Source organism: Notamacropus eugenii, chromosome 4 (assembly GCF_028372415.1).
Source record: "Notamacropus eugenii isolate mMacEug1 chromosome 4, mMacEug1.pri_v2, whole genome shotgun sequence".
Lineage (NCBI taxonomy): Eukaryota > Metazoa > Chordata > Mammalia > Diprotodontia > Macropodidae > Notamacropus > Notamacropus eugenii.
The window spans coordinates 332782208-332807584 of NC_092875.1; positions in this window are offsets into that span (position 1 = coordinate 332782208).

A 25377-nucleotide genomic window follows, 5' to 3' on the forward strand; every position below is an offset into this window, starting at 1 on the left:
GGCACAAGACCAGCTTGTCTTGTCTTTTTGTCATATAATTCTTTGATGACATTCTTTACTCTTGCTCTTAGGCATTCCTCATTGGAGATGTGTCGTGGCATACTCATGCCTACCATGAGTTATCCCATTCCTCTATCTACTGCTCATCTTTAGTTCTTCAAAGGTAGTAATGTTTCAGGTCCTGATGCCATATAGAACACAGGTAAAATGTCCATACTGAAGAGATGGGCTTTTGCTTTCATGGGAAGCTCTGGATCAGTAAAAGTGTTTTGCCATCCAACTTGCTATCTTCCTCATTTTCAAATGTGGGCTGTGATCATTGTCCATTTGACCAATTATCCCAGATACAGTTGCACAAGTTCCAGAAAATGTCCATTCATATCTGGGCAACAGGCATTATTCATCCATTTGGTTTTTAGGGATAGATAGGATAGATTTCTTTGAGTGATTGCAGTTCTCCTTCAGGAGGCTTTAAAATGTTATCTGCAAACAGGAACATCTGGAGAACTTTACCATCTAAAGGAAATCCTCCAAAACATCCAAAAAATCTGAATTCTGCTTTGGATCTCTTTCGTTATAATGCAGAATACTTCTAGGGAGCACATGGCTCCCTCTTTTATGCCTCACCTGAAGCTTATTATCATTAGGTCATTGAGCAGGATTATTTCTGTTGTTATTTATTCCAGTATTTCCTGAAATGCTCCACCTCTCAGCCCTAGGCATTCTCTCTAGATGTTCCCCATGCCTAGAATGCTCACTCTTCTTAATTTTGCCTTTTGACTTCCCTGGCTTTCTCCAAGTCTCAACTAAAATCCCATCTTTTACAGGGATCCTTTCCCAATCTGTCTTAATTCTAATTTTTTTCCTTCAATTAATTATTTCCTATTCATCCTCTGTATAGCTTTTTTGTACATATTTGATTATTGCCTCCTCATTCAAATGTAAGTTTCTTGAAGGCAAGGATTATCTTTTTCCACTTCCTGTATCCCTAGCACTAAGCACAGTGCCTGTCACATCTGTTGTTCAGTTGCTCAGTTACATCCAAATCTTTGTGACCCCATGAACAATAGCATGCCAGTCCTGTCCACAGGGTTTTCTTGGCAACTTTATACTGAAGTGATTTGTTATTTGTGACTTGCCCAGGGTCACACACCTAGCAAGTGTCTGGGGTTGGATTTGAACTCAGTTCCTTCTGACTCTAGGTCCAGCATTCTATCCACTGAGTCACCTTGCTGCCTGCCTGGCACATTGTAGGCACTCAATAAATGTTTATGGACTGAATGATCTGATGTATGGACGAGACACACCTTGCTGAAAATGAGGCTATGGGGCAACATTCTGCTCTATTGCATGGAATATATGTTTTCTTTTGTACTCATCAAAAAAAATAAGTAGAGTGGGATCTTAAAGTCTCTATGTCTTGCAGTCCTTTGTCAGATGGTAAGATGTCGCCATTGTTGTATACCACTTACAAAAGTTTGTTTGCTCCCTACTGATACTCTTGTCAAAGATCTCAGCTATGTATGTGTAAATGATACTAATAAAGCTTTTGTAGAGATAGGAGAGTAAGCATATAAGCCAGTGCTGCAGATATTCTCTTAGTTATCCTTTGTGGATATTAATAAGACTTAGGAATCTGTCCAGACCTTTGGTATGTTCCTTTCCTTCAGGTACCTTTATATCTTGGGGTTACCAAAATGCTCCCTATATGTGTGTGTGTATAAATATACACATACATGCTAAATGAATACTTTTCATTCATTCATTTACCTCCAAGTCTTTATTCAATATCCATTGATTGTTCTTCAAAAGAGTTGATTAATTTTTATACTAAATTGGTGTTGGTCTCTCTCTTGGTTGGTGGTCTCTCTTTCTCTTAGCAAGCAAATCAAGTGGTTTTGTGCAAAACAATTTTTAGGCTGCTTTGATTTCTTATGTTGTGGGGAGAAAATGACTAATTTTTTATCATAATTAGTGTCAGTGTCATTTTTGACAACCATTGCCCATTTTCCATCATCAATTACTTGTTTAAAAACTCATAATTTAATTGTTTTTCTGATTATTTTTTTCTAGATTTTTTTTTTTGCAAATATCAATAATCTTGATATTTGCTCTTACAAATCAATGACCTAATGGCACAAGAAAGTGGTTTCAGGGATAAATCCCATATTAATAGCAAGTTTTTTCCATCACTATATTTAAAATATAATTAGTTTATTTTTGTAATGTTATTTGTTCCTTCGAATGTCCCTTGAAATAATATTTTTGTTGCCTTTTATGCATATGATAAAAATCAACTCCACTAACTCCCTTATTTGCATCTATAGGAAGGACTTACCAGTTATCCTTCCATTTAGCAGCAACTTTCTTCTTTCCCTGGTTTTGTTTATAGCAAAAACGATGTTATTGATGTTGCTTAGCTCTTCCAGCAGTATGACCATTAGAGATGGTCACTGGACATGAGTTGGTGCATTTAGAGCACCAACAGTCAAGTTAAAGCTCATAGATAATCTAAAAACTATCTAAATCCTCCACCTTCTCTCTCTACCCCTCTGTCTCCCACCAAAATAGAAGCAGAAGAGGGCTGCACAAGACTGAGGTCTATTCTGTACTCTTCTGTTTCTTACATTGCCAAGGCTAAATAATTCATCACCAGCCTGCTGGTGATAAGCCTCTCCATATTTAGTTAGGCTAGTCCTCAGACAGCCAACTTGGTCTTCTTCCCAGACTCTACTCAAATCTTTTCCAGCACAGTTGAAACTGTCAGGGTTCACACTAAGTTGGCATAACCTTTGAGAGCCCAAGGCCAATTTCATTCCACAATGACATATCAGAGTAGGACTTTTGTGTTGGGTGAAAAAATTGTGGTATATTGTGATAGAATATTTCACTGCAAGAAATGACAAGTAGAAGGATTCAGAGAATCCTTGAAGACATGAGTAAGACTTGTATGAGTTCATACAAATAACAGAACCAGGAGAATAATTCACAAGATAACCACAATTAACGTACAGGAAAAAGACAGTGAAAAACTTAAAAATTCTAACCAATGCAGTGTCCAATTGTGATTTCAGAGAAGAAATGGTAAAGTAAATTTTCTACCTTTGGCTGGCAAAATATTGGTGCAGAAATAGACATGAATGGTTAGAGGAGGTTAATATAATTTGTCTTGCTTATATGCAATTATTTTTTCTATAAGTGAGGGTTCTAATGGGTTGGGGTGATCACTGGAAAGTGACAGTGCTAAAGAAAAAGAAAAAAATATTAAATAAAGCATTCTAAAAAAGAAAAGACAAGAAAGATAGGATAATTGTTGTCAAATGTGAGAGACTATAACAGAAGAAATATAGTTACTCAGCTCAGCCATACAGGGCAAAACTAAGAGCAATGTACAAAAGAGGTGATTTAGGTCTGATGCAGAAAGAAACTTTCTATCCCAAAGGGACATATAGGGACTTCTTCCATGGCGAACACATCATGCATGCTAAAATGGGGATTCTTTTTCTAGTACTGTTTAAACCAGAGGTTGTGATCCAGAGATGCAAAGGTTTGTAAAATTTCTGAGTGGGTGTGGCTGGAATCAGATTAAAATACAATATGGTATAGATAATGTTAATTTGTGGTTTTCTAAGTGGCAGAGATCAGTTTCTATTTTTTTTTTTTAAGTTTGATACCACTGATATGGTTTCTGAGATCCCATGCAGTTCTGTGAAGTAGAAAGGAAGAAGGAAAACTACTTTGGGTAGAAATTATTGTGTGATATAATATAATACAGATAATATGACTTTGAAGGCAGGAATAAAATAAAGGGAAGGACTAGATTTAGCTCCTGGGTCAGAGACTCTTTTCTGCAGAAAGAGAATGGACTAGGGTTCAGATGTCAGATATTGTAGCTACAGATCTGTTACAGTACAGAAATGTGCCTAGGTAACTCCTAAAGTCTCTGAGTCTTTTTTTTCTCTTCTGTGGATAGTAATGTTTTTTGATTCCCTCTTAGAATCCCACATTTCCATAAAACTCTGCTTAAGCAACACCTTATATTAAAGATTTTACTGAATCTCCCAGATGCTAATAGACACCACCACCTCTGCCCCACACAAAAATTACTTTGTCTTTTTTTTCTTTTTCTTTTCTGTTTTTAAATTTTATTTTCTTTTACATTTTTTGGAAGGAGGGCATATGTAGCACTTGCTAAATGTGGTAGTATTTAATTATGCTCCTCTGGTGAGTAGAATTATCATTCCCTCTTTCATTCCCCACTCTCCACATGTGTGAGTGAGGTTACATGACCCCAGTCCCTCCCAGAGATTTTCAACTCTGAGAAGTTGTTTTTCTTACAAATCCCTATTTTCCATTATAATAATGATGGGAAGGAAAGCAGAAGGTTAGTCAGTGAATCACAGTCTCCCTCAAGTCAAACTGCTGACTCATTTTCTTTTTCCTAGAGAGAGAACTCAGAATGTCTTTCTGTTCTAGATAATTATATATGTATATGTATATATATATGTATACGTATATGTATATATACATATTTAGAAATCAATCGTTCTCTTCCTACAGAGCTGAGCCCCCAGCCATAAAAGTGCTTTGGAAAAGTATAATACAGTTGTAAAAATCTATTTCTCTTCCTCAGCAGAAACAGCTCCTTTATTAACTCCACTGCAATTGCACAATGAATACCTAGGTTAACAAAGCAAGGGCTAACTGCATTTATCATAATAAGCTGCTTAAAATACAAGTTAGCAGAAAACAATAAACATTTTTTTTTCTGTGAGAAACAGAGAGAAGTTCCAGGAAATAGGCACATGGCTTCTTGAAGGAGGAGAGAAATAAGCCAAATAGAAAGAAAATTCGTCAGCCCTAGTCTTAGTAATTCTAACAGCTTCAGGAATGCAGCATCTGCCCATAGATTTTGACCACATAACCCCAGTGTTAGAGTCTTGACATCCAGTCTTTAGCCATTCAGTTCAATCTAGCACAAAGTCAAGTGCAAGTCATGTCCTCATTTCTCTGGTGGCATGGTCTTCTTTGGCAACGAAAGACAAACACACACCAAAAAGTACTTATCACAACACCTAGAACATAGTAGGAACTTAATACATGCTGGCTGACCGATTGATAGTCATGGCAGCTGCTTCCTTCCCCAAGTCTTTGACTCAGCTCTGACCCTTGGTCACTGTCATCTTGTTTCTCTTCCCCTAGTTGGGCTAACTTTTTAGTATCTTCATCTCTCTCCTTCTCCTCCAAAGTCCAGAGCCTGTCAGTCACATGGTCTGAGTAACTCTTCCACAATGCTAAAATGGGGAGATAGAAATACATGCACAAAAATGTATACATATACACATAAACATAGATGCATAGGTTATATATATATGCGCAGCTATCTAGATTCTCATGTATGGACACATAAGCAAATACACATATATACACATAGAGATATAGATACACAAATATATATCATATGTAATAGATACATTCCGTATAAATACACGTGTTATGCATGTATATTTTGTCTCCTAAAACTCTTTGAAGACAGGAATTGTTTCATTGTTGCTATTCCCCATATCTAGCACATAATGAGATGTAACTAAATACTTGGTTTTTGATTAATTGAAGGATTTCAGTGTAATTTAGGTGTGATTCCTGTGGAATCAGGGGAATGGACTAAATGACCTTCCAAGATCCCTCCCAGCCTCATCCTCTTCTGAGTCAGCTCCTCAAGGAGACTTGCACATTATATTCAGCAGCTGCAAAAATCATTAGGATGTAGCTACAAGAGGTTAATACAAGTCAGAGCAAGGGCCCTTTAGAGTTTTCTGCTTTTAATTTTTCTTTAATGACTTGTTGGCCAGGGGATTCTCACACTGTCTTATTTAACAGCCTTTCCTGCGCAATAAACTGTGCAAGGCACCCACCCTCCTGCCCACAAACCGAACAATTAAGGGATCGTTTATCCTCCCCAGTCTGACAGAAACAGGAGACTGAGGAGGGCCAAGAGGAGTCTAGATTTATTAAAGTAATAAATAACCTGGAAGAACCCACCAAAGCCTCTGCCTCTGCTATCTTATTGACTTTCTTTGTGCGGCTTTCTGAGATTGGGAGATGGCGGGATTTAATTGCTTGGAAAGGATGCTGTCTAAGAATGGCACAGAGCTCCCATCTTAGAAGCAATAAAATACAGCAAGGGAGGCCAAGGAACTTAATAACCCCTCTTGCTGCCAGCTCGACTGGGCTTCAGGAACCCAGGGTTTATGCTCTGTGTCTGTGTGGTTAAATATCCACGAGTGGAACCCTATATAGACATTAAACAGGACCCAACATTGGTGGGATGGCCAGGGAGAGGCCACCTGGGGATAAACTTCGAACATCTTGCCAGTAGTTCCATCTTTCCTTTTTAATAACAAGGTTTAGATCTTTGAATGCATCTGACATAAAAGTCCCCAAATAATCATGATTCCTTGAGTTTTATATATGGGACTTTAAACTTTTAAAAATGTTTTCGTGTACAAAATCTTTTGCCCTATGCAGGGTTTTTTTTTCTCCTTATTATATACAAAAAGATATTCCACACTTGTATTTGTCTTCAAGAGTTGGGTAAACATAGCCACTGTGTGTTCCTTTCTCTCTGGACTCTCTGGTGCTTTTTTCAGCTTTTCTTGGCCTTCTTCCCCCACCATACCTTTTTCAGAATCTTCCCTTCTTAGATACGTGCCCCTGCCTCCCACCTACTCATGGCCCTCTAAGATTTACAATTGAGTTTCAGTTGATTTGTTTTAATTGTACCTGAATCTTTGTGACCCTGTGGACACCAGTGCTGTCCAGGGGGTGTTCTTGGCAAAGATATTGAAGTGGTTTGCCATTTCCTTCTTCAGTCGATTAAGGTAAACAGATTTTAGGTGACTTGCCCACAGTCACACAGCTAATAATGTCTGAAGTCAAATCTGAACTCAGGTCTTTCTGATTCCAGACCTAACACTGTCGACTGAGCCACCTAGTAGCCTGCTTGGCACATAACAGGCACTTAACAACTAGATACCTCTTGTAGCTTAGTGCTTTCCCTTAATTAGCAAGTTTTTTGTTTGTTTGTTTGTTGAAGACAAAGTATTAGGGTATAAACAGTACTTTTTCTGCACAGGTCATTTGCACATGGTACAGTAGCAACTCACCTATTCAGAATGTAACCAGGAACTAGGAAGGAAGCAAAGAAAGGTGTCACAGTAGAGGTTTACATAGAATTTTACAGAGTGCTCTCCCCACAACAACCCATTAACGTAGGTAGTACATATATCATTATTCCCATTCTGCAGATTGGGAAACTAAGGCTCATAGAAGAACTTGCCTAAAGTTATACAGCTAATAAGCATCAATGACAGGACTAGAACCTGGACTCTGGTTCCAAGCCCAGGATTCTTGATACTATATGACTGCTACAATCCATGAACTAAAATTTAGGAGCTTAATTTATTGGTGCTTATTTACTCTTATTTTATATAGAATTCTAATAAACTTGGTGATCTAATTCAAACTTCAGCAGATTAGAAGTAACAAGGTGAGGAGGGCAACCAGAGGCGGTTACAATGATAATAATAAGAAGTGAAGGAGAGAGAAAAACCATAAAAAGAAAGTATAAAAGTACCAGTTCAGAAGTAAAGCAGCCTGTATTCATTTAGCAAGAGAAACCTTTAGCATAACCGCCCCTAAAGACATCACTTGTATTACAGCACAGTATAATACTTGAAAATGGTGGCCCAGTCATATCAAAAACAAAAGGTTAAATTGTGCTTAATATCTATTTAAGTAAGCTAAGACATGGGTAATAGATATCAAAAAAATATTCTGAAAAGTTTTATTCTGTAAAAGAATAAACCCTTGGCTATCTGAAAAATGTAATTATCTACATGACTCATTCCCCAATGATTTCTGAAAGCCAAGATATTGCCGTATACATATTCGATGTTATTTTCATACCACCATGCAAAGCAAAAATTATCACAAACATTTCATCAATTACTTATGTGTGTTTCCTCACAAGCATAACAAACAGCTCAATAAATTTGAACTTTCATTCTTTTTCATTTTCTTGCTTATTCTGCCTTCCTCTTTTCAACAATATGTTTTATATTTCTAGTTCTTTTCTCTTCAGCCATTAACAATATTGTATTGAACAATGTTTCACACATGTTCTTTAAAATGCTTTAAAGTGCGTTCTTGGACCATTATAGCATGGTAAGGTGGATAGGATAGGCATTTTTGTTCCCATTTAACAGATGAAGAAATTGAGATCCAGATGGATTAAGAAGCCTGCCCAATATGGCAGCTACTTGTTGATAGAGCCAACATTAAGTATTAGAGAGGATTTTGCAAGGGTGGAAGAACAGGCAAGAATGAAAGCCCAACCCTGATTGGAAGAACAGCCCAGCTAAGGCTCTTTCCAGAACATCACCCAGAAATTTAGAAATTTAAAAAAAACTGTCAATTGCTTTTAAGGTAGTTCTACCAGAACATTATAGCTACCCTAGAACAGAAAAAACAAAAAGAACCCTCCCTTCTGGGTTTTTTGTTTATTTCCTCATGTTTATTTTTAGCTCTAGTCACATCAATCCACAAACATGGATTGAGTGATTTCTATGTCCAGAAATCTGGTGGAGTTATCGTGCCACAAATTTAAAGCTCACGAGTCTTCTAATCAAACCCATTTTATAAATAAAGAGAGGCCCAGAGAAGTTCAAGGATTCGCCACAGTTGACGTAGTTAGTGACAGAACCAGAATTTAAATCTGGATACACTGTTAAAGGTCAGTTCTTAGGCAAAATCTCATTTGACCTAGGTTTACAGATCTCTCCCTTTTAAATCTACCAGAGCACTTGCTATTTGAATCAGAGTTTTCACTACTTGGACCAGTTTTTTGGGCAAGGCATAGTGGCTAGAGTGCTGCATGTGGAATTAGGAAGGGTGAGAGGTAGGGAGAAAGAGAGAAGAGGGAGGGAGGAAGGGAGGAAGGAAGGAAGGAAGGAAGGAAGGAAGGAAGGAAGGAAGGAAGGAAGGAAGGAAGGAAGGAAGGAAGGAAGGAAGGAAGGAAGGAAGGAAAGAAGGAAGAAAGGGAAGGAAGGGAGGGAGGGAGGAAGGGAGAAAATAAGGAAGAAAAAAGAAAGGGAAAGAAGAAGAGAAGGGAAGAAACAAATATTAATCACATATCATGTGCCAGACACTGTTCTAAGAATATTGAAGCTACTGTCTCATCCGATCCTTACAACCCTAAGAAGTAGGTACTATTATTATCCCCATTTTAAGGATGAGGAAACTGAGGCATGCAGACCTTCAATGACTTACCCATGGTCACACAGCTAGTAAATATGAGGCTAGATTCGTACTTAGGTCTTCCTGACTTCAGACCCAGTTCTCTATCCACTGCACCACTTAGGTGATAGGAGATTACCCATGGACACTGACAAGCAGTATCACTCAAAAGTCCCAAGGAGAGTAGTGGTCCCTAGAACACATGCTCTGTTTCCATTCTAGTCCCTGTAGCTATCATCCAGAGGAACAACCCCCATGAGGGGGTCTGCCATTCCTGCTAAAACCAAGGTCCCCACCTGTAGGAAGGTAAGCCCAAGAGCTCTCATGAAAGCAACACTTCCCAGGCTACTGACTCCGTAGTCATTCAGGGAAGTCACTCTTGCAGAGATGCAACCTGCAGCCCCTGTAGCTGTCAAAGACCCAGATTCCTCAGTAGCCACAGTTACTAAAAAACCAAAAGCGAAGTTCTAACCAAAGTCCCTGGGACCATCCAACAATTTTATCAATTGAAATGACATTACAAAAAGATGCATTTTCATCTGTCTTGATATTACATCATGAGGATCACTAAGTTTTTCCATTTTTTTACTTGCATTTGAACTGTCCTTTATGTGTTTTTCCCTTTTTTATTTATTGTCCTTGAAAGCAGAAACTGCCTTCATTTTCTTTTTTGTATCCAGCATTTAGCACTATGCTTTACATTTGTTAAGCACTAAATTTCATTCACTCAGTCATGTCCCAAATTCATTCAACTCCCAGATATTCTGGGTAGGAATAGAGCTTTCCTACTTGTGGATAATGGCAAGAATAAAGGTGTGTCTGTCTCTGCACAGCTCTGAGATGGAATGAAGGAGCAAGCGATGGTAGCTGAGGAGGCTGAAGTTGGGAGGTCAGGATGTTTGAGAGAATATCCACATATGTATCAAAGAGTCTTCATATAAGGTTAGCTATTGAGGTAGAAAGGAAGATGATGAACCATGTTCCGAACCCTTGCAACAGAATGGGAATGAACTCAAGACCAATAGATAACTGTTGCCAGAGTCTGGATTAGGTGATATATTTCTTTAGAGTGATCCTCAAAGGCAGAAAGATTGTCATTGCTATTAAAAAAGGTACCTTCTTCTAACCTTCTATAAATTTGTTTTGAATATATTTTTTTCTTTAGGTTGCATATCCATTTGAAGCTCATGTAGTCTTCTCTTTAGATTGTGTATACTTTTGAAGTTTGTTGTGAAGTACTAGACTAAACAGAATTTTGGCCAAATTGCTTTCCAGTTTTTCTAGTAGTTTACAGATGATTTTAAAAATACCAACTGTAGTACTTTAGAGATATCCCTATTAAATATTTTTAGATTTGTTTATTTTTTTCAGCTTGTATACATATTTTTGGATTTCAGTTCTGTCACCCAGTGCATTTTTAACTGGAAATGTTTATTTTTTAATTACATTTTATTTTATTTTTAAAAAATGAATAGAGCTTCCCTTTGCCTAACTCATAACCAACAACTGATCACCTACTCCATGCACACAAGGCCAATCTTGCTCTCAATCAAAAAGTTTACAGCATTTTAGAATTGAGAGGGACCCTAGAAATCATTTACTCTAACTCCCATTTTATAAATGAAGAAACTGAAGAGGCAATTTAAAGATCATAGAGATATTTATATATTTACTACTCTGCCCTAAGAGTCTCTGGACAAGACATTTAACTCTTCTGAGCCTCAGTTTCCTCATCTCCAATTGGGATTAATAGGGTCATTAGGAGAACTGAATGATCTAAATGAACTATGCAAAACACTTTGTCAACCTTACAACCCTTTAGTAGCAGCTGCCACTGCAAGGCCAAGAGCAAGTTTTAGATTTTCTAAATCCCTGTCTAACAGTCTTATCAATACAGAGACCACAGAGGCAACACTGGAAAATAGTGAAAGAAGTCAAACCTATTTTCACGAGTTTACAAACTTAAAATCTGGTTTAAAAGGCAAACATACCTTAATAGGAAGAAATCTCTATCAAATAAACTGCCAACAAGGAGTCAGCAAGAGGTCACCAGAGGCTAAAACTAAACAAACAACCAATAGCACGTAGCTTATAAATTTAGGTGTTTTAAAAGGGAATACTTGAACTTGAGAAAATAGCTCTAGATCATCTACAAATATAAGGCAGAAGCCAGCTTCTTCTATGGCTCTACTCTAAAAAACTAATGAAGTCACTTTCTTCCCCTGTTAACTAGGTCCTTTTCAGCTGTAAATCTATGATTTATGATTGAAATGTCAGAACCATTTTTGCATTCTTTGACTTCTGAGTACTAGTCTTATCCACATCTCAACTAAATGAATAATTTGAATAGTCAATAAATAATAAATAAAATGTATAATCTGAATAATGTATAATTTGAAGGTGGGATTTAAAAAGGGTTGTGCATATTTTTTTCCCATCAAATATGTATTTTTTTTCTGTACTGGGATTAAATTTGTTTTCTTTGGGCCACATCTCCATTCTAAAGCAATGTAAAAAAAATTGACTCAGCTTATACAAAGATCATATTACAGACAACATTTCAGGGGTGCATCTGACCTATAAAATAAGGATTTGCCTGGAACATGAATCATACATAATTTGCAAAAACAAAGTCAGATCTCAACTATAAGCTAAACCACGTACGAGAAAAGGGGCTTGTCTCATGGCACTATATAAAATGAAATAAGTATAGGAGAAGCCAGGCAGGAGACAGTGAATAAATACATGGCTCAACATTTTCTAATCGATTGGATGACTGCCTGTCAAGGAAGTTGTAGAGAGGAGCCTGCTCACATAGAGGATGGACTAAATGACTTCTTGTATCCCTTCCAATGCTTAAGGCAAGGATTCATTAACAGATTTTAGAAGCGGTTTAAGGGAGGAGGCACTTAATTATTCTGTACCTAGATGCAATTTTCTCATCTGTTTGACACTGATCTGTGTCAAGCATTTAGCTTAAGAGATAGAAGCATTTATTAAGCACTTACCATGTGCCAGAGCCTGTGACAGGCCTGGGGATATAAAGAGTAAAACAATATCTACTCTTAAGTCAGGAGGGACAATTTATACGTGTGTACATATAGATCTCCATATATACACACTTGGGGGGGGGAGCGAGAGAGTGAGTCGTGTGTGTGTGTGTGTGTGTGTGTGTGTAAAAGAGATACAAGTTAATTTTGTAGAAAAGATATAAGCATCTGGGGAGATCATGAAAAGCTTTATAAAGAAGGCTACCCGTAAACTGAAACTTGAAGGAAGTGAGAGATTCTAAAAAGAAGAGGTGAAGAAGACTGTTCTAGGCATAGGGAAAAAACAGGGAGAAAGCAAAGAGATGAGAGATAGAATGACCTGTGTGGGAGACAGAGAGAATGCAACTTTAGCTGCATTATAATTTGAATGAAGGAAAACGAATAGTTTTTTTTCTCCATTAATTCACCAAAAAAAATTATTTAGTTTATGTTATTACATTGAAGGCATTGTGTTCTGTGCCATACATAATGATCCCTTTTTTATTTTTTAATTAAATTTTATCTTCTCAGTTTACAAAAATCAATACTTTCTCTCTCCCACCGCTGTTCAACACTGGTGGAAAACGAAAAATAAAACAAAACTTTTATAAAAAATAAGCACAGTGAAACAAAACAAATTCCCACATTATCCTTAATATAGCTATCTCATTCTGATTCTATCATCTCTGTCAAAAAGTGAGTATCATGCATTATAATCTGTTTTTCTGGAATTAAGGTTGGTCATTGCAGCGATCTGGAAGTCCAAAGCTTTTTAAAGTTGGTTGTTTTTACAGTGCTGCTACTGTATAAATTGCTCTCCTGGTTCTCCTTTCTTTCCTCTTCATCATCTCACATAAGTCTTCTACAGCTTCACTGAAACCATTCTTTTTATCATTTCTTATAACTCAATTATTCAGTCATTCTTCAATTGATAAATATTCTTAATTTCTAGTATTTGCTACTATGAAAAAAAGCTGCTTTGAATATTGTTGTACATATGGGCCCTTATAGTTCCCCCATAACGCTGCCTTTTTAAAACATTTTTTTTGGAATATAGGTCTAGTAGTTACATTGTTTGGTCAAAGGGTATGCACAATATGATAATTTGGGAGCACATGTTTCAAATGCTTTCTAGAATAACTGTTCCAATTCATAATTCCACTAGCAATTCATTAATGTATTTGTCTTTCTTAAAGTTCTCTAGCATTTGCAATTTTCCTATTGGCAATTATGCCAATGGGTATGAGGGAAAATCTCAAAATTGTTTAAATTTTAATTTCTTTAATCATTAGTGATTTGGAATTTTTATGTGACTATTGATAGCAGAATTTTTTTTTCTTCTGAAAACTTAGTATTATTTGATCATTTATCATTTGGTGAATGACTCTAATTACAAATTTAAATAATTTTCTTATATATCTTGGAAATGAGATTTTTAACAGAGAAATTTGCTGCAAAGATTTTCCCCCACTTACTACTTCTCTTCTGATTTTAGCTGCATTAAGTTTTCTGTACAAAAGTTTCTTTTTTTAATTTTATATAATCAGAATTGTCCATTTTATCTTTTGCGATCATCTCTATCCCTTGTGTAGTCATAAAGTCTTCACCTAGCCATAGATCAGAAAGGTAATTTCTCCCTAGCTCCTTGAATTCATTTGTGATAGCCCTTATGTTAAATCATGTATCCATTCGGAGTTTATCTTGGTATACGATGTAAGATGTTGGTCTACACCTGGTTTTTAACCAAATTGCCTTCCGGTTTTCCTAACAGTTTTGGCAGAAAAGTGAGTCCTTATCCCAGTAGTTGAGGTTTGGGGGTTTATCGAAAATGAGGCTACTGGGTTCATTTGCTTCTGAAAGTTGTACACCCAATCTGTGCCACTGCTCATTTCTCTTTCTTAATTAGTGCCAAATCATTTTGATGATTGCTTTGCTGTAGCATATTTTGAGATCTGGTACTGATAGACCCAATGGGTCCAATTTAAGAAGGATTTTTAAAAAGAGAAATTTATACTTGAACCTAGAGTTAATAGATAACCACTGGAGGCCCTAGAAAGAAGGTATGGTAAGGCCTATACCTTAGGAAAATAATTGTCACAGCTGTATGGAAAACAAATATCAGTAGTGAAAGAAGTCAAACCTATTCTCACGAGTTTAAGAACTTAAAATCTGATTTAAAAGGCAAACATACCTTAGTAGGAAGAAATCTCTATCAAATAAACTGCCAACAAGATTTATTAAGGCACTATTGTAGTAGTTCAGGTAAAGAAGCAATGAAGGCCTGAACTAGGGAGAGAGAGAAGGGAATAAACACTAGAAAAGCTGAAGTAGAAACTAGATGTGGCAACTGACTGGATATGTGGGGTGAGCGTGAGTTGAGAATGACACCACATCTATGAACCTCTTTACTGAAGGTGCCCCGGATAGAAGTAGATAATTTTGGAAGATGTATATGTTTGGGGGGAATGATGAGTTTCATTTTACACATACCAAAACATCTACTGGCTATCTAGTTGAAAATATCAAATAGGAATTTCATGATACAGAACTAGAGTTCACTAAAGAGACTAAGTGTTCCCTTCCTTCTGTATCTCTTCCATTCATACTCCTTCCATCTACTTGCTCTCACTTGGATCTGGCTTCCTACAGATGACACTGAATTCCTGACCATTAACTGTATTTCCTCAACCACCTTCAATCCACTGATTCCGGAGAGGGAGCCTAAATACTCCTTTGTCATTGTTAGACTCTCCCTTTGCCACCATTCCTCAGCAGATTCTCCTCTTTTAAAGAGTATCTGGCTAGTTCTCAGTTTCACTGGCTCACCATTCACATCATGATGTTGGCATGAGCCCTAACTGTAGGTGTTCCCCACAGATTTATCCTGGCCCTCTTGCTTTTTTTCTCTATTTGTTCTCACTTCATGACCTTATCACTTCCCATGAGATTATCATCTCTATACAGATAATTCACAAGTCTATTTTTTAGCCCACCTCATCCACCATCACCAGTCACAGATTGGACATTTCAGATTAGATACCCTAGAGATATCTCATGTCAGTCAGACAACAAGCATTTATCATCTACTGTGTACAAGGTATTGTGCTAATGAAGTCCAAAACAGAACTCATTATCTTCCCCCATAAACCCTCCACTTTTCAAACTTCCTGATTGCTATTTGAAAGTACCACCTATCTTCCAGTCACCCAGATTCATACCCTTAGCGTTATTTTCCTCTTTCACTTTCCCTCACCCCACATTCAATTAGTTGCTAATTCTCACCACTTCTACCTCTACAACTTCTGTCACATCCACTCATCCCCTTCCCTTCTCTCTATTCACACAGAAGCCACTCTACTTCATTCTCATCACCTCTCACCTGAAATGTTGCAAAAGCATCTTAATTGGCCCTCATACCTCAAGTTTCTTCCCACATCAGTCCATCCTCTCCATAGCTGCCCAAGTAATTTTCTTTAAATGCAGATCTGACCATGCTTTTCACCTACTCAATTAATTACAGTAGCTCCCTATTGCCTCTAGGACAAAATACAAACTCCTATTTAGCTTTCAAAATTCTTCACAACCTAGATCCAGCCTACCTCTCCTGCCTCATTAAACATTATTCTCCTTCCCCCATTTCAGTCAAGTTTTCAGTTCTTATAAGCTTAAATGCTTTTCTGATAGTCATTAGCTAGTGAGCATTGCCACTTAAAGTGAAAATAAACAGATAGAACTGGATAAAGAGCTACAGCTTGAACGAAACAAGCAGAGACTTGCCTTGGAACATAAAGAAAGTCACTTCACTCCTCTCTGGCTCTCTGTTTGCTCACTGGTAAAGTGGGGATACTATTGTTTTGGCTATCTACTGTTACAGAGGATGGTGAGAAAGTCAAATGAGATGAACAATGTAAAAGTACTTTGAAAAGCATATTAAACTATACAAACACAGGATTTATTATGACTTTATCAAATAAGACAGACTATTAAAAGGGAATCAAGTAGACCAACCTTACTAATCCTAATGGAAAGCAATATTTCTTTTATGATTGATTCCATGTATTTTAATAAATCTGGCTAAGAGTTAATCATTTTTCATTCTTACAGAAATGCAATGCACATTTAGCAATAAACACAACTGGATATTTATGAAGTGCCAATGAACTTCAATTTGATCACCTTCATTAGATGTGACTGATACAAGAAAATTAAGACAACATTGTTTCACAGCATCATATGAGGACAGAAGCCTAGCAATCTTCAATGTGCCCTGGGAGGACTATGAGGTGGAGGTGGCTGTTACCAGTTCAGGGATGGGGGCTTGGCAAATGGGTCATTGGGTGCTGTCCCTGCTCAGGATTCTAAGGATACCCTCAGATACATCTCATCAATTTTCCTAGTGTCCTTCTGCCCAAAACAAATCCCATAATATAGTTCAGACAATTCTTTGCTTGCTCTTTTTTTATCTGTATTCCAGAGCATAATTCAGATTCCTGGGAAGGAAACATATCTTATATATAGACACTTGAAACTTAAAATGTTCCTCGTATAGGCTATTAATTATTTATTGCCTAGCTTCCTCTGAACATCATTTATATACCTAACAGCTTAAGTCTACACAACAAAGTGAGTCTTATCTCTGCTTTTGCCCTGTGTTCTTGGATCTAACTTCTTATCTCCCTCCTCCTCTCATCTTCTATTCCCATTTCTCCTCATTCAACACAGAGGTCCTATACAGATCCAACATTTCAGAAAAATAGACTACTAATGAGATCAAGTATAATTTATTTTACTTGCCTTATCTTTCAAGCAGTGGTGTGGCCAGGTGTTGTGATCACTGGTTTAAACATCAAGCAATCTGGCTTCTAGACCAAGTTCTACAGGATTACAAGTTGTGTGACTTTAGACAAGTCATTTATCCTTTTGGGGACTCATTTTCAGCAATTATAAAATATAGAGATTGGGAATTTGCATTTAGCCAATTGACAAAGCACTGTCTTCACCCAGGCCCTATGAAATATGCAAAGCAAATACCTAGGAGTCAAAAAGATGTGAGTATCAGCTCTGGATCTAACTCACTAGTTATATTCCTAGCACTTAACACAGTGCCTGGCACATTGTCGTTGTTCTGTCCTTTAGTTGTGTCAGACTCTTTGTGACTCCATGGACCATAGCATGCCAGTATTGTTCATGGGTTTTTCTTTTTAAATATATATTCAACTGTCTGTAAACAAACATTTAAAAAAACCAATAAAATAATTCCTCTACACACACATACACACACTAAGAATCCCAGAGCCCAGAGCATGACAGGAGAGCTGTATGCCAGGGTTCTGGCTGTTATTCTTCCTATACTAATGTCATAGAAGGGGAAGACAGGGACAGATGGGGAGGTTGGGGGACTTTCTGTATCCCTGAGAAGGCAGAGGTGCTGGCTGGTCTGCCCATGGGGTTTTCTTGGCAAAGATACTTGGAGTAGTTTGCTATTTCCTTCTTCAGTGGATTAAGGCAAACAGAGGTTAAGTGACCTACCCAGAGTCACACAGCTCCTAAGTGCCTGAGGCCAGATTTGAACTCAGGTATTCTTGATTCCAGGCCTAACACTCTGTCCACTGAGTCACCTAGTGGCCTGCCTGGCACGTAGTAGGCACTTAATAAATGTTCATTGACTGGCTGAATGACCTTGGTAAGTCATGCAATCTGTCTGGGTCTTCAGTTTTCTACACTGCAAAATGAAGAAATTCTGCTAAGTGACATCCTCAAAGCCTTCCTACCTCCCTCCTCTTCTCATCTTCTCTTTCTAGCTGCCCCCATCAACACACAGGCCCTGAGCACATCCAGAGTTTTAGAAAGGAAGCCTACTAGTGAGATTGAATATTGTCCTATTTTACTTTCCTTATCTATCAAGCAGTGATGTGGCCTGGTGATGCTAGCTCAAGCTCTCTAAGTACATTTTACAGCTGGCTTGCTCATGCTTAAATAGTTAGTAGTAGGACTGGGAATGACGGCCACATCCTTGGTAGAATAAAAACTAGGATACACATTTAGGGAAGAATTATTACTCAAAGCTCTTCTGGAAAGTTTCACAGAAAACAGGTAACAAGTTTAGCCCATAATGTGCTTAGTTTTCCAGGAGGCATAAGAACTCTGTTCATGAATGGTTTTTAGGAATGTGCCAGTCTAATGACATGCTGTCACTGCAAATGGCCTCCAAAGACTGATTTCCTCCAGATTCCTCTCTCTCCCACTCAGCATGGTCAAAGCAAATGGTCAACAGGCCTGAAAGATAAATTAAATGATGCACTCACCAACCAGTTTGAGAAACAAAAGAAATTTAATTCAACCAATTAATTGAGTTCAAGTGGATGTTTTCAAAATAACTCTTTGTTGGTCTGAAATAAACCATCCTCAACCTCACTTACTTATGCGTATGTTTATGTGTACACATGTAGGTAGATATGATTTGAGTTCTTCCTCCTCCAATGACCATACTAGGCACTCATACATGGGCTAGTGACTGGCCACACAGGGAAGTTATGAGGACAAATGTGACAAAGAACATTAAGGGGCTTCAAAAAATGTAAAAAGCCATACAGATGTAAAACACTATAATTCTTAGTCCTTTAAGTCCTGATAGATGCCTAATTCCTTAAAGGAGGATGAGATAGAAAGGTGAGAAGCATTTCCAGGACTGGTAAAGATATAGGATTAGATGACCTCCAAGATCCCTGATATTCTGTGGGCATTGCCCACTGTCTGAGTTAAAGGGTAGGCTATTACCCACTTGATATACTTTTGAGGGGCTTTGGGAAGTCTTCCTGACACTACCTCTCAGTATTTGAAATTTCAGTGTCAAATTTCAGTGCTTTAGATCTTGAGATACAGAAGGGACATGAGAAGGGAGATGGAACGTCACAGTATTCCTTTGAGACAGGGCCACAGGCTTTGCACCTGAGGTGACGGATACAAAAGGTGGGAAAAAAGGAAGATGGAAAGGACCATCTCCCTCAGTGTTTTTGTGCTGAACAAGAACATGGGCTACTGGCATTCATACACACTTCATGTGGGGTCAGAATGGAAAAGATTTCCCCAAACAAGTAGTAAGTGGTCAAGTAAGGGCTGTAAAGGCTGGCAGTGAATGAAAACTGGAGTTTTTCATCTTCTTTTCAAATATTAATTTATTTTCCAAATGCAGCCTGGGACATTAAATCAGCTAAAAGCATCCATCTGATAAAAGCTATGCAAATATCTTTATAAATATACAGAAATCATCCATAACAGTGACAGGTCAGATAAAGGCACATACTTCTACTCAAAGCTCTAAGTTCCAAATACAAAATGCAAATCCAGAAATATTTCTTCCCTCCCCCTGGTATTCTCTTTTCCCCAGCTTTGCAGACAGTTACAAATTGCATATATTATTCATAGCCCCACCCTACACCCTTGCTCTAAACCACCTTCAGAGAGTAAAACAGAGGAACCTCCAATATAGGGTTTTAGATTAAAAACACAAAATAGAAATTGCTGACCTCAGTCCAGATGCAAACTGGGACATTGCGCCTCTCTGGATGGTATTTAACACACACACATCTACCAATGCTTGCTAAGATTCCAAGAACAATTTTTCCATGAACAATTCCAAGTCTTTGAAAGCTCAGGATCTCTGTGACTCTCTCACCTCTGGCTTTATCATCAAGCCTTGGTATTTACCACCTCTATAAAATGTTGAAATCTGGATAACAAGGAGTCTCTGGGAGGTCTTGTTTGTTAAGAAGACAGACTGGCTACAAAGTAAGAAAATCAAAAGAATGGGTCTGACTCCTGGTTTCAAGTCAATCATGTGGTCAGAGTTCCCTGAAAATGGCATGTAGTTCAGTTTAGAACTTCTGAAATGAGAGCTCCTATGGTATCTGTCTTAGTCTTAAATTTCCTTTTTTTTTCTTTATGTGAACTTTGAGTGACAGATCCTTTCTACTTTTGTATCTCTGTAACTTTACAATGCAAAAAAAAAATTGAGATCAAAAGACATTTAACAAGGGTCAAAAGAACCATGATCAGCCTCCCATATGGCTGAGGGAGGCTGCTACTCCTGCTGCAGCTGCCAAGGATGTCAATAGAATAAATGTGGCTGCATTAAAACTGTTCCCATAGGGGTATTTTGAAAAAATGGGAAGGTAACCAAATAGACTCCAGTAAATATAGAGTGAGATGTTCAAGTGTGTAGAGCCACATGGAGCAAATTGAGAATAGAGGCATGCAATGGTGGTAATGCATGCAAGTACTCAAAAAGAGAAAAATAACAGCCTTTGAGCATCGTCCAAGAGTGATTATAGATAGTGATTGTTAATCGGTTGGTCAAGGGGAATTAGCAAAAAAGACTATCTAAGGTATAGTGGAGGAGTCTGGGTCAGGAAATATGGACCCTACTCCTTCCTCTTCTGCTAATTACTTAAGTGTTTGGGGGCAAGTCACTTGCCTGAGACTCAGTTTTATCATCCATAAAATGAAGATGAACATACCCTACCTACTTCATAAGGCTGTTATGAGCCTCAAGTGAGACTGATGGGGCCTAAAACCACACCTCCATGTAGCCGCCTCTCTAAATTTGATAAATCTAATCTCAAAATAAACAAGAAAGAAGTTAAGGAGGTGAACAGAATTCTGGAAAAGATAGATATGATAGACCTCTGGAGAAAATTGAATGGGGATAAGAAGGAATACGCCTTTTTCTCAGCGATACGGCACATACAAAAAAACTGACCATGTACAAGGGCATAAAAACCTCACAATCCAGTGCAGAAAGGCAGAAATAGTCAATGTATCCTTTTCAGATAATGATGCAACAAAAATTATATGTAATAAAGGGTCATGAAAAGATAGACCAAAAATTAATTGGAAACTAAATAATCTAATCCTAAAGAATGAGTGGGTCAAACAAAAATCATAGAAACAATCAATGATTTCATTCAAGAAAATGACAATAATGAGACAACCTACCAAAACTTATGGGATGTAGCAAAAGCAGTTCTTAGTGGAAGTTTTATATCATTGAATACTTAAATGAATAAAATAAAGAGGATATCAATGAATTGGGCATGCAACTGAAAAAGCTAGAAAAAAGTACAAATTGAAAATCCCCAATAAAAACCAAATTAGAAATACTGAAAACCAAAGGAGAGATTAATAAAATTGAAATTAAATTGGACTAATTGATTAAATTGAATTATTGAACTAATAAAACTAAAAGCTGGTTTTATGAAAAAAACAATAAAACTGACAAACAGTTGATCAATTTGATTTAAAAAAAAAAGAAAGAAAGAAGAAAACCAAACTACCAGTATCAAAAACGAAAAGGATGAATTCACCTTCAATGAAGAGGAAATTAAAACAAAAATTAGAAAATACTTGCCCAACTGTATACCCATAAATTTGACAATCTTAGTGAAATGGATGAATGTTTACAAAAAATAGAAATTGCCCAGATTAACTGAAGAGGAAGTAAAATACTTAAATAACCCCTTCTCAGAAAAAGAAATTGAACTCAACCAACTCCCTAGGAAAAAATCTCCAGGGCCAGATGGATATAGAAGCAAATTCTATCAAACATTTAAAGAACCATTAATTCTAATATTATAAGGACTATTTGGGAAAATTGCCAAAGAAGGAGTCCTACAAATTCTTTTTATGATACAAATATGGTTCTGATACCTAAACCAGGAAGAGCCAAAACAGAGAAAGAAAATTATACACCAATTTCCCTAATGAATATAGATGCAAAAATTTTAAGGAGGATATTAGCAAAAAAGATTACAATAACTTATCACGAGAATAATAAACTTTGATCAGGTAGGATTTATGCCAGGAATGAAGGGCTGGTTCAATATTAGGAAAACTATATACCAGCATAATTGATCATATCAACAACAAAACTAACAGAAACCATAAGATTATCACAATAGATGCAGAAAAAAGCTTTTAATAAAATGCAACACCCATTACTACTGAAAACACTGGAGAGCATAGGAATAAATGGAGGCTTCCTTAAAATAATACCATCTACTTAAAACCATTAGTAAGCATTATGTGTAATGGGAATAAGCTAGAAGCATTTCCAATAAGATGGAGGGAGGGCAGAGCAAAACAAGGATGTCAATTATCACCACCGTTATTCAATATGGTACTAGAAATGTTAGTTTTAGCAATAAGAGAAGAAAAAGAAATTGAAGGAATTAGAATAGGCAAAGAAGAAACTAAGTGATGATATACTTAGAGAATCCTAGATAAAAAGCTATTTGAAATAATAAACAACTTTGGCAAAGTTGCAGTATACAAAATAAACCCAAATAAATCATCTACATTTCTATATATATATTACTAAAAAAGCCCAATAGCAAGAGATAGAAAGAAAAATTCCATTTAAAGTTACTATAGACACTATAAAATATTTGGGAGTCTACTTGCCAAAACAAACCCAGGGACTACTTGAACACAATTACAAAATACTTTTCACAAAAATAAAGTCATCTAAATAATTGAAAAAACATCAGTTGCTCATAGGTAGACCTAGCTAATATAATAAAAATAACAATTCTACCTAATTTAATTTACTTATTCAGTGCCATACCAATCAAACTACCAAAATTTATTTTATAAAGGTAGAAAAAATAATATCACAATTCATCTGGAAGAACAAAATGTCCAGAATATCAAGTGAATTAATGAAAAAAAACTCTAGGAAGGTGGTCTAACAATATCTTATCTTAAATTGTATTGTAAAGCAGCAATCATCAAAACCACTTGGTACTAGCTAAGAAACAGAGGGGTAGATCAGTAGAAAATGTTAGGTACAAAAGACATGGTAGTCAACGACTATAGCAGTCTACTGTTTGGTAAACCCAACAACCCCAGCTTCTGGGATAAGAACTCGTTGTTTGACAAATACTGCTGGGAACACTGGAAAATAGTGTGGTAGAAACTGGACATAGACCAATGCCTGACACAGTATATCAGAATAAAATCCAAATGGGTACACAATCTAGGTATAAAGGTTGATACTATAAATGAATTAAGGAAGCAAGGAATAATCTATTTGTCAAATTTATGGAGAATGAAGAAATTTATGACCAAACAAGAGATAGAGAACATTATGAGATGCAAAATGGATAATTTTGATTTACATTAAATTGAAAAGGTTTTGCACAACCAAAGGCAATGTAACCAAGATTAGGAAGGAAGCAGAAAACTGGCAAAGAATTTTTACATCTAGTGTCTGCGATAAAGGCCTCATTTGTAAAATGTCATTTTGGGGAGGTAGGGGGAGAAAACTTATGTAAGTATTTGTTGAAAACAGAAAAGAAATAAATTATAATACATTACAATAAATTACAAATAAAAAATAATGCTTATTGAGTGATTTGGATTCTGAGTATATTTTCCATTACAGCATATTTCTTTGGCTGGCAGATAGGAAACAGCAAACAATACAAGACAGTACATAGGCATATTTTGCCATCATTAACTGAGTCCCCCCAAAAATTGTAGGTGAATCATTATGCGAGGTACTGAGTCATTCCCATAGGAATAAGGCCAGAAATCTGAAAAACAGAGACAGAATATGATGTTACAATGTACTGTGTGACTTCATATTAAGGTTTGGCTAAATGTGTCATTTCAATGTGAAATTGGTCAAAGCAATTTTGTGTGGGGTATGCTTCCATTCTGCTATATGTTAATTGTATAGCATAGCATTACGTGTAACTAGATTGCACAGTAGATAGAGGACTATGCCTGGAGTCAGAAAGAAATGAGTTCAAATTCAGCTTCAGACACTTACTAGTTGTGTGATCCTGGGCAAGTCTTTTAAACCTGCTTGCCTCAGTTTTCTCATCTGTAAAATGAGTTGGAGAAGGAAATGGCAAACCACTCCAATATGTTTGCAAAAAAAACAAAAACAAAACAAAACAAAACAAAAAAAAACACTCAAAAGCCCAAAAGAGGTCATGAAAAATCAGACATGACTGAAAACAACTAAACAGCAATGACATATAAGTGCTATAGACATTCAGAGGAAATTAAAATCATGAAGATCAGAGTAGTCACAGACAGCTTTATGCTAAGCATGCCACTTGAATCCTACCTCTCTTCCTAATTTGTCTATTTCTATCAAATATCTCACCATCTTTTCAGTCATTTGGGTTTGCAACGTCGGAATCATCCTTGATTCATTCCTATCTGTCCATATATCTAAATAATTCCTAGCTCCCTAACATTGTTCTCACATTCATTTCCACTCTCACAGCTACCTGTCTAATTCCAGTCCTCATCACATCTGGCCTAGTCTACTGCAACAGCCTCCTAGTTAGTATCCCTCCTTATAGCCTCTCTCCTTTCCACATACACATTTTTCAATTGAAGGTCTGATGTCACTTCTGTGTTTGAGAAGTTCCAATGTTTCCCTACTGCCTTGAAGATTAAAATACAGACTCTACTGCTTTGTATTTAAAGACCTCTGCATGATGGTTCCAAATTATCTCTCCAGACTGGTTTCCCAGTGCTCCCCCTCAGTTTCTCTGTTTTCTACCCAAACTCGCACTTGTCATTCCCCATGTTCTATCTCCATTCTGTGTGCCTAGGTGTTTGTTATACCCAATGATTGGTATCCACACCCTCCTCACCTCTGCCTCTAAAAACCCTTCACTCCCTTCAAGGCTCAGCCCAAGTACCACTCCCTACCTCAAGCCCTTCCTGGTCTCCCCAGTCAGTGGGGCTCACTTCACTTTTGAAATGACTTTGTATTGACATCTCTAAGTACATGCTATTTGCCTGAGGGCATGGACTGGTCCATTTTTATTTTTATATCCCCAACATCTGGCACATAGTTGGCAATTAATAAATACTTTTTGAATTGAACTGAATCTTAAAAGATGGGTATGAATTGGATGAAGCAGAGAAGAGGGAAAGTCATTCCCAGAGAGGGAAAGTGTTACCAGTTATATAACTTGAAAAAACATACATTGAGATCTGTGTATTTTGGTTACCAGGAAAATCACTTGCC